Genomic DNA, 10993 nt, shown 5'->3' on the forward strand with positions numbered 1-10993 from the left:
GGGGGGGGGGGTAAATGCCGTTCACCTGATTTTCAAATGAAGATACAACTTTAAAACAACAATTAATTGCATTCCAAATTTTGAAATGCTGAAGAGATTGAAGGTCGAAAAATCTGATTTTCATCTATCAGCATAACAATTCTAATCTTGTGTTGTTATCAGAGTTGCAACCACGGTCAGTTCCAAAAGTATTAAAATGCACAGTAAAGTTATTGAAGAGTCTTCAAATCTCAAAACCTTCCGAGGTTTTGTGTCAACTTGTCAAATAAACGCATTAGATTTATGCTCTATTTCTAAGAGGACCATAATTGACAGCCTGGGTGTAAATGATATATTTTATTTTCCTTCAAGTAATTATAGCTTTAGTTTCACTCACTTTTTACTACTACTAGAACAAAAAGTCGTGGGATATATCGAATTGAGAAAAGATCCAAACAACGCGGGGTTTCTGCGACTCCTCTAGCCACTCTCTGATGGCATCAAACCCTTTTGTAAGGAGATTTCACTCCCTCTTGTTTCTAAATTCCTACCCTACCTTATTGCTCTCGTGTTTAGCCCGTTCCTTTCTTTCTTTCTATGAACATTGATACCATTCCTATCCTATGGTGCAGAGTTTAGTGCATTGCTCTTGCTAGTTATCTGCACCATGAGAGTAAAAGTGTACAGTATTATATTGGCAGGATGATCTTCCAGTTCCAAATGCTCCCAACTGGGAAGAATTTGGGCAGGGGCTCTGGCTATCTGTTACGAGGTATCTTTAGTCATCAATATACTTTCCCCTTTAATACAGACATAATTATTTTAAAAAATCGATTTAGAGAGATATCTAGCTAAACTTCATATTTATGATGACCTCTGCATCTATGTCTTCCTTTGGGGCTTTGTTGGTTCAACTCAATTCAACCGGAAACTAATTGCAATCTCTTTTATCTTGCGGAGGGAGAAGCTGAACTAGCGTAAGGTTTTGACACAGAATTATATGGGGCTGGGTTTGCCCTAATCCTGCAATCTGTGTAAGCTACCATTATTTTTATTCTTCATTATTCAGCATCGTTTTTATGTGGAATAAGCTCCTTAGCATTCTGTATGGTTGTCTTTTTTGTCTCTGAAATCGAATGAAGTTTAATATGCACATCAGAAGCTACGAGCCAGAGAAAATTTTCGTGAATTTTGAGAAAGAGGAAAAACACCCCCAGAAAGTCAAGGAATATCAATGAAAAGCGTGAAATCAGATTCAGAATATTATGGAACCCTTGTAAGACTGTTCAAACCTCCCATCTACAAACATGTGGAATTTTTTAATATTTTTTTTGTCAGAAAAAAGATCATAGATACCTGTTTATTTGTTGTTGCTGAATTTTTTCCCCATGGTGATTGTGTCAAACCAATGTCCGAGATTATCTGAAGAAGGCTCATTCAAGCGAAATTTAAAAGTTCTTGTTCCCCTTCAAAGTGACCAAAAACAATTGGGGGGGGGCAACTAAGCCCCCTCCCATGCCTTTTTCTCCCCAAGTCATCTGATCAAAATTTTAACATATCCATTTTGTTCACCATATGAAAGATCAAATAATTATGACTATAGAGATGACATGACCCTCCTAAACCCTCATTTTATCTCAAAAATTTACAAAATTCCACATTTTTCCAGATGTTAGCTTGAACAGGGTTTGACTGGAAAGTAATAGAACTAAATTTCTTTCGCCATGACTGTACTTTGGAGCATGCAAACTCCAACTAGATATGATAGAGTTCTTAAGTAGCTAACAAACGAGCTACTGGGGAGTTGTCTCAAAGCATCTGGAGAGTCCAGAAAGACATTATTGCATGAAGTGTTGTCTGTGAGTGGTGCAAGCCAAAAATGCAGCATTTATTAGAGCAGAGGTATGTTTTTAAATTGTGTGAATCCTTGGTAAATGTAAAGCAGCCACACAAAACAATGTTAATCATCTGGTGTTGCGTGGTAAGTTTGTGTACTATACATCGGATTCTAACAAATCAGATCCATACAATACACCACGGGCTACTAATTTATGATAAAACTAAGTCACTTTGCTATAAAAAATAAGGCTCAAATATCCACGACTCTTTTGTCAGTTCCAGGAGGCAGAAGGAATGGCAGTGCCTCATAAAAACTTAATGCCCACCCCTGAGAAATATTAGAAGCAAGTGTGACGCTTTCCCTTAACAAATTATAATATTTGCACCCTTAGGCTACCAAATAAAAAAGATTTATAAATTACCCTTATGTTTACAAAATAAAACTTATAAAGTCATCAAGGAACAATGAGCATATACATCAGTTCAAGAGATGATAATATTTTTAACAGAAGGAGACAAAATATTTAACTGGTTCAAAGGCATTTTGGACTGTAACCCTTCCATTTTTTCTAAAAAAGTTCTTTCACGTTCTTCATATAATTTGGGCAAAGATGTGAATTGGTTTTGAAAAATTATGTTTTTAGTATCTAAATCAAAAAAGAAAACCAAAGGGAAGTTTTTGTCCCCTTCCCAAATTTTCTTGAATTGGCTGTGCTGTAATTTTCTTATTTTATGAAGCTTTTCTCATCTACCCACCCAACATCCTGTGCTTTATTGAGATTATATTCTTTGGTGCCAATCATACTATTTTGACGACCACTGGATGGCAAAGATTGCTAATGAATTGTCCTGTCAGTGCCACAAAGCTTAAAAGTCTCTATTACAAAAAACAAAAAAATCCTCAGGAGCAATGTGCCGACGAAATTCCTTAGGGGGGCCTTTGCCCCTTCTGTATGGAAATAAAAGTAGCCAGCCAAATTAAAGAAAACAGATTTGACTAGTGGCCATATTTTTCATGAAAGATAGGTTTTAGTTAGGGATTTATATATATATATATATAAATATAGGTTAAAAAAAAAAGAATGCTTATATTCGCAGGAACTATTAATCACATAAATCAAAGGAACTCTGAATCACAAAAATCAAAGGAACTCGAAATACATTACTTCAAGATTTCCGAATAGTGTTGCTTCTGCAACATGGACTGTTACTGAAACTTGAGCGTCAACCAATCAACGTTGCGAAACTCAAACGTGTTCACAAATAAATTTTTTTCAGTAACTGGTGCCTGTGAGGGGTTCTCTTTTGTATCAGTCAGAGTTTTGGCTTCATTTTCCCAAAAAACATTATCAAAAGGTATCCATTGTATTAGTATAACATTTTCTGTCCATGATACAAAGTCACACCAAGATAGTCCAGTAATGCCAAGTTGCTCTTGGATCTGATAATAATAGTGGTGGTCTTTTCTCAAGCATGTGAGGTATGGGCATTCAGCTAAAAACTGTTCCTCAGTTTTGTCTCGAAGACTATATGGGCACTTGACTTCAATAATGCCATGTGGGTCTCTTTTGCATGGGTCAAGCAAACGTCTGTCAGGAGACGTGGCAAGCCAGTACTCAGCTGGTATCACAATCACACAGTCCATAACCACAACGTCCCTTCCTCTTTTTTTCATAGTTTTTTTTTGTAAATTTAAACAGCAGTTGCTTCATGCGTCCTGCCCCACTTTACAGCTTGGTTTCTATCCAAATTTCGATCTGCAAAATTTGACGAAACTGTTTTTTTTCTCCAAGGAGTGACCCTTTTCACCACCAAACTGAATTTGCTGGAGGTAAGTCGAAACTTACGTGCACGGAACCACGTTTCACTTTCAGCCTGTCTGCGAGAATTTTTTTCAATTTCTTTGGCTTCTGATGCTGACACTCTTAAGGAGTCTATCACTTGCTGCTGTTTTGGATCAGGATTTATCAAAATGTAACTACCTATGTGCCCATACGCAAGGAAAATCAGGAAACTCAGCAGCCTTGAACAATGCACTGGTTACAACACTGAGATTGATTATAATACTACAAGTAGGATCATCTACTTGTAAATGGTTGGTCAATGTTGACAGCACTGGGCATTCAAATAATCTATTCTGAACAAGCTTGGCCTGGGAATATTCTCCTCTTTCAATGCCGTCTTTCAAAAGATCTGCAAGAAAATAATTTTTTAAAGGTCTACTTAACACAAAAATACAAGTTTTAGCATGCCTTGGACTTCAAACTTAAAGCGCTTGCATCAATCTGGAAATTACAGAGGCAGCAGCGTAGCCAGGATTTCGTTTCGGGGGTGGCGTCAGTCTACATAATATAGTAGTCAAGAAAGCAACAAATGGCATTAATTGTAGTGACGGATCCAGGATTTACGATGAAAGTAAGGGGGGGGGAAGAAGTAAAAAGCACTTCCTTGTCTCGAGCAATTTTAATTATAGGCAAGGTCATCCTAATTCCTTCACCTTAGGAAGGGACGACAAAAATGTGCGGACAAAGTCAAATCTGTGCAGAAAATTTTGAGGTTTGAAGCGGTAAATATATCTATTTTGGGTGAGAAGATGGTTTGAAAGCAGTGCTTTCTGCCGCAAAGTGGCGGAAATTTTAGAACCATGTATCAATAAAAAAGTATACTATTCCATATATTTACTTCTTTTACACCTATCTTTGAGGATTAAATTATCTTAAAACTAGTGTTGTGCAAAGAGTCTTAGTCTTAAAAAAATGTGTAGCAGGAAATGTCATTTTCTATTTTTTTTTTTTCTGCTCATAATAAAGTTGGTGAATAGTCAAGAATAGAAAAGTATTTTCTGGCATGAAGCACTACATTTTTGGATTTACCACTAAAGCGTACCTTTTTTTCTATGAACAAGTAATTACTCTTTGGCTCCTTAATGCCTCCCGCCTACAGGACCTAATCTTCTGCGCCGACCATACTATTTTGACGACCATTGGATGGTGAAGATTGCTAATGAATTGTCCTGTCAGTCCCAAAAAGCTTAATTTTTCTGTTGAAAATACATTTTCAAGTCTCAATTACAAAAGCAAAAAAAGAAAAATTCCTCTGGTGCAACGTACCAACCCATACTTAGTTATGCAACTGATGATAAGTTCCAGGGTTTTTGAACAGTCTGGAATAAGCAATTTAAGGCATTACAAGAACGCCGTTACCCCCTTTGGACTGGGAAAATTTCCAATTTTATGGCATTTATGACAAGCTTTAACAGATTTCAGAGAGAGGGCAATCGCCCTTGTCCCCCCCCCCCTAATATATGCTACTCACCACTGCAACCATGAAAGCCCATGTAAAACCTTAGATAAATTTGTAAGACAACCCCTTTTGCTTTATTGGAACTTGTTATCTGTTGTCTTATTCCTTGGCATGTGTACTGGTAGTCCAGAAGCAAAACTTCTGAAATGCAAGTCAAAACAGCAACTCACAGCATGCTTAACGCATGCAACAGTGCAGCTACTGCATTCCCCAGTTCAAAGCCCAGAAAGCTGCCCAAAGGAAGAGCAGAGAAATGCAAAGAAAAAGCTTCTACGATACGAGTGATTTTTTCTGGGGGGGGGGGGCAAGCAGTGTAATGCCCAGGATGTTCCTTTGGGTTCAGGCTATTCTTTGAAATTCCCATAACTTTGTTTTAGAAACAAAGTTCTGCTCTCCAGACTAATTGAGGTAATAGTTACCATTTCTAAATCAGCTATAAATAGAATTTTTTATTAGGTTGCAGCTACCGCTGCACTCATGATTATAATTCATTCACTCTTCTCTTACAATAGGTATTTTTTTAATTTAAGTTGGCGTAGGTATATAGAAATAATAAAAAAGTGGATTATATATAGATTCCTTGCAATCTGTTTTAGAAGAATAAGCAAGCGCTTACACAGAAAAGAAACTCTTCTTGGCACCCTGGCACCGTTGACATGGCCAAATTTAGTTCCTTAGACAGATTTGAATACCCAAATGGTACATCGGCCATTTTCCTGGATAGAGTTGAATTCTTCTCTGTAACCATATATGTCGGAATCACCTGTTAAAGAAGATTGTTCGTGAATTGACCCCGGAGACATGTCGTCTTATTCACCAGCTTTTCTTGATACTGTGAAAAGATAAGCTCAGTAGCCATATTTCACCACTCTCTCCTGCTTAGGGACTTACATATTCGTGTATCCTGATCATTTTTTTTAGCAAGCCTAATAAGTGGAAATTAAGGGATTTTAGTCTTTTCTGCTAGCGGAAAAGGAAAAACGTCATTTTCAAGGCCGTATCCTGAGGGGGGGGGTGTTAAGGGGGTTCAAACCCCCTTCCTTCGAATTTTTGTCTTACTCGTAAAAGCTTAACAATGCATACAAACAAGTTTTTGATATTTATTTTTCTTAATGTATACTCCTTCCCCCACAAAAAAAAAAATCTTGGATGTGCCCCTTTTTTCATTGCTGCCAAAAAGATCGGTAAGTAATGTTTTTCAGTTTCAAGTGCTATATGTCGAAAAACATAAATAAAGGACTTTATTTTAGGATTGTGTCAGTCTAAAGTTTTTAAACCCTGATATGGGCAGTTCTAAAAGAGATTAGTTTGAGCAAAAATACATCATCTCTGTTTACAGTGAATAAGATGGTTTTGAACTGTAATTTAAAGGTGTTTTGAATTTTAAATCTTTCCTCCAAATGTCTGATGAACCAGAATCATAATAGTGCTTATAACCAAATATCATAACAATCATGATTACTACTTATTGCTACTTTCTATTAATTATTACTTACTACTAATTAATTCTTTTACTTCTACTTTTACATGATTACTAGTAATTACTAATTTAAACAAAATCTTTGTAGTTATTTTAAGTTATATTCCATGAAAGAAAAACTAAAAAGCTACAAGAAAAGGTGTACAAAGAAAGGTTAAATTCGGAAAGTTGTTTGGGATTAAGGCTGAGGTGCTCAATCAGGGCCAAGCATAGAGACAGTCGAGAGGGCTTCAGACCCTCCCCCTCCCTGCCGTAGAAGATTTGAGGCATAGATACACTCTTGAATGCGATAGCAGATAATAAATATGACACGACTCGTGTGGTGAAAACTTTTAAAAACCTACCACCCAGCCCCCTCATTTGATGAATTTTTTGCTTCAGAGGGTTCTATATAGGTGGGTGTAGAGTAGGCTCATCTAGAATTAATCAGGTTCGTTCAAAGTAGCAAATTAAAATGAGTTTTGATACTTCTTGGGTTTCAGGAGAAGAGTGCCTATAAAGCCATCGTTTACCAAAGTGATTTAGGGTTTTTGACAACAAGTGAATCTTTTCTTTGGCGGGAGGGGGGAGACATGGCTTTCGATTCTTATCCTATCAAATCAATATATTAATGAACTGTTCGAAGACATTCTTTTGTAAATCATAAATATATTATGTGATTCCTTACAAAAAACAGATAATTCGATATATGTGCAGTGGCTCTGCTTGACAATATTACGCTCAAATTGGCCTCTGACTACTTAACTAACAAAACTCTTACAGGAAAAAACGAGCTTTTAGCCTTATAGGTGATTTTTCTTTGTGTCAATTTTGTTACTTTCACAAGTCCTAAGGCTCTTTTGCAAGGTGACAATTTTGCTGTCATTATATAGCTGAGATTTACTTTTGTTCATGTAAAGCATTATATTTTAAAAAAGTTTTTTATATTTTTTTATACATATATATATATAGAATAATTTGGGGTGAACTGTTAAGACTTTTGTGTATTTTTTTATTCATGAGAATCGTAGAACACAGCGCTGGCGTATATGTATATGAACAAAGGCCTTTGGACCACGGGAACGTTGGCTTCCTAAGAAATCCCCCCTTTAAATCCTGTAGTGGTGCACTGGGTTTGACCTTAGCTTGGTAATATGGGACCGAGATTATCGAACCTGGCTTTAGCGACACACCGCAGGACCTAAAAGCGGGACCTTAGTAGCAAAGAAACGTCGATAATCTGACTATTTACTTACTTACTTTCTAATAACATCCTCAGTGAATAAAACAAATTTTAAAAAGACTTAACGGTCATAATACACGTTAAAATTTCAAATATATATAAAAAATTTAAATATATTTCAGACCGTCAATCTACTTTTTATTAGGTTTTTTTTATGTAATATTGGAACTTTTTATAATTTTCTTTCTTTTTTGCAGATGTTATGACAAATAAAACATACGGCTTAACATATACCCTCCTGGGACCTGGTGTCCACGTCTGTGGACACCCCCATAAAATATTTTTTGTGCAAAGGCCTCGCCATCTAGCAGATTTCGTTGTTTCAACGTGCTTTTTGGACCTGGAAAGTCATCTACGATTTTTTTCAGAAAGTTTCTGCGACTTTTAGTGGTGTTTTTACAAACTAGAAAAGGCTAAAATAAGGAGATGAAAAAAAGCAAAGGTAAGAAAAAAGAAAAAAAAAAGAAAGTAGTGAGAACGAGTTCTGAGAAAAGTCAGGTGTACTCTCTTGATTGTAGACAGTGCTTAGATAGTTTTAAAAGCAGTTAGTTCGATAAGGGCCATCTTTTGGAACTTGGAAAACCTCCATGTCCACGTCTGTGGACAGGCGGTTCCAATTGAGTAAAAAGCTAGGGTTGATTTTTTGTAGTTCAAATCTTGATTCTAATGGGGATAGCAGAGGCCAATGATTTTTTTATTTACTAAATTGACAACAACTTAGCCGCTACTCACCCATAAGAAATTGCCACCTCCATAAAGTTTCCCCGCCCCCCCCCCTTCTATCTCCCCAACCCTTTTCTTACGTACTTTATAAAAAAATTTTATTGCCTTTTTTACAAATAAAATAAACCAAAATCACAACCCGTAAGTCTGCTAAAAATTAAACGATTTTGTACATATTATTTTTTCATTGTTGAATATTTGGTTATTTTATTTGTTACCCTTTTTATCTTTTTATATTATGACCTTTAAAATATTTTATAGTTATGCCCTATATTTATGACTTTTGTATTTTATATTTTCTGACTGTTACCTGTCGTGTTTTCGTTACAGTGGTAACTATGTGTTGTTATTGTATTTTTTTTTTACTAAGAAATGCAAATTTGGTCCACTAGGGTTTGTGATAGTTATTTTGCCAATCACAATCTATCTATCTATCTATCTAGCTATTAGTTTCAAGCTTACAAAACCTGTTCCTTTATTGTAGTTTCCCTTGATGACGCCCTTGGAATGCTCGATGAGAGTGACCTGGACATCTCTGATTTAGATGATGATGAGGAATGGATAAAAAACCACTCCTTGTCGTCTTCAGACACTGACGGTGAACCAGCTGTTGCAGCCATTCTGTCATCAAGCAGTTATGTTGTTCTTCCAAATGTTGAAAGTGAAGAATCTGATGACAACGTACCCTTAGCAACCCGTGCCAAACGCTTGAAGGCTGACAAAGTAGCAGCAACCTTGTCCTGGAGGAAGTCTCGGCGGTTTGATAATCATCGTGGGCCGGACGTGGGCCCCGCTCATTTCCAGGACCACGACGATTGGAGCACAGAACAATTCTTGCATGAGCTACAACTATCAGTTGGCCCACCACAAAAGCTTGAATGTAACTCCAGACGAGCTGAAAATTTTTGTTGGCATTGTCATCCTGATGGGGAACCTCAAGTTTCCTCGGATCCGCATGTACTGGTCTGGGAAGTTTAGGGTGGAAGCCATATCACAAAAGATGAGTCGAGACAGATTCTTCACAATCCGGTCGAACCTGAAGTTCGTTGTTGATTCAGAAATCTCAGACGAAAAAAAAAAAAAAAATAGGCTTTGGAAGGTGCAGCCGATCCTTGACAACTTCAGGAATATCTGTCTCCAGTTGCCACGGGTGAGGAACTGTTCAATTGACGAACAGATGATACCCTTCCAGGGTATGTCGACTCTCAAGCAATATGTCCCTAACAAGCCTAATCCGGTTGGATTAAAGAATTTTGTCCTTGCCGGCTCCTCAGGGCTGATACTTGATTTCCAAATCTACCAGGGAGCCACCACCCTGGAAGAACAGCTGGTAGCACATGGCTTGTCAGCTGGGATCGTACTGCGCTTGTCTGAGACCCTACCAGAAGGTACATACCTCTATTTTGACCGATTCTTCTCGTCTGTTAAGCTCCTCTACATGCTGGCTGAAAGAAAAATAAATGCGACCGGAACTATCATGAAGAACCGTTTGGGTGCCAACGGCCCAACGCTTTTTACCGAAACAGAAATGAAAAGAAAGGGCAGAGGAACCTCTGTCATGTCTGTGCGCTCAGATAGAAAAGTAGCCGTGACCCAGTGGTTTGATAACAAAGTGGTTCTCCTGTCTTCAAACTGCAAAGGTATAGAAGAGGAGACAGAGGTCAAACAGTATGACAAGCGCCAGGGGTCTTACGTGCAGGTCAAATGTCCACAAGTAGTCTCCGAACTACAACACCTACATGGGTGGGGTCGACATTGTGGACTGCATGGTTAGCTATTATCGGTTTGAGACGCGTACTAAAAAATAGACTGTGCGTCTGTTTCATCATTTTGTGGATTCTGCACTAGCCAATGCATTTCATGAGCTGAAGGGCCATGGCCCAGAAGTTTCTGGTGACCTCAAACAGCTCATTGACCTTCGTTTCAACGCGGCCGAGTTTTTACTCAATTCTGAAAGATCGGAGTGACGAGGTCAAGAAAATAGCAACGAAGAGCCATTGGGTGAAACTCAACACCGTGTTTTGAGTATGAAAAAGAGGCCAATCCCTCCACTATATGCCAGAGCTGCACTGCATCTACCAAAATTTTATGACTTGGCGAATGCAGCCCGGTGCAGAAGGCCTGGATGCTGCAAAAGGTCCGGATGGATGCGTTTACAGTGTAAAATCATTCTCTGCTTGACACGAGACAACAAATGCTTCAAGAAATTTCATGAAGAGTAATGTTTTGTTTTCAACGTTTTGACAAATCTATTTTAATAGACGAAACAGATTATTACTATACCCTTAGCTCGACAGGGAACCAATGTCCACACCTGTGGACATCCTCCAGAGGGAGAGAGGGGGTTCAACTTTTTTTTTAGTTGATCAATGGTCAAAATGATTTTTTTTAAGTAAACTACAAAGAAATGAACATAATCAGAAAAGTATTTCTATGGTCAGGTCTCA

The sequence above is a fragment of the Artemia sp. Qi Xiang Cuo genome, chromosome 15 (genome assembly GCF_049724085.1).
Source record: "Artemia sp. Qi Xiang Cuo chromosome 15, ASM4972408v1, whole genome shotgun sequence".
NCBI lineage: Eukaryota > Metazoa > Arthropoda > Branchiopoda > Anostraca > Artemiidae > Artemia > Artemia sp. Qi Xiang Cuo.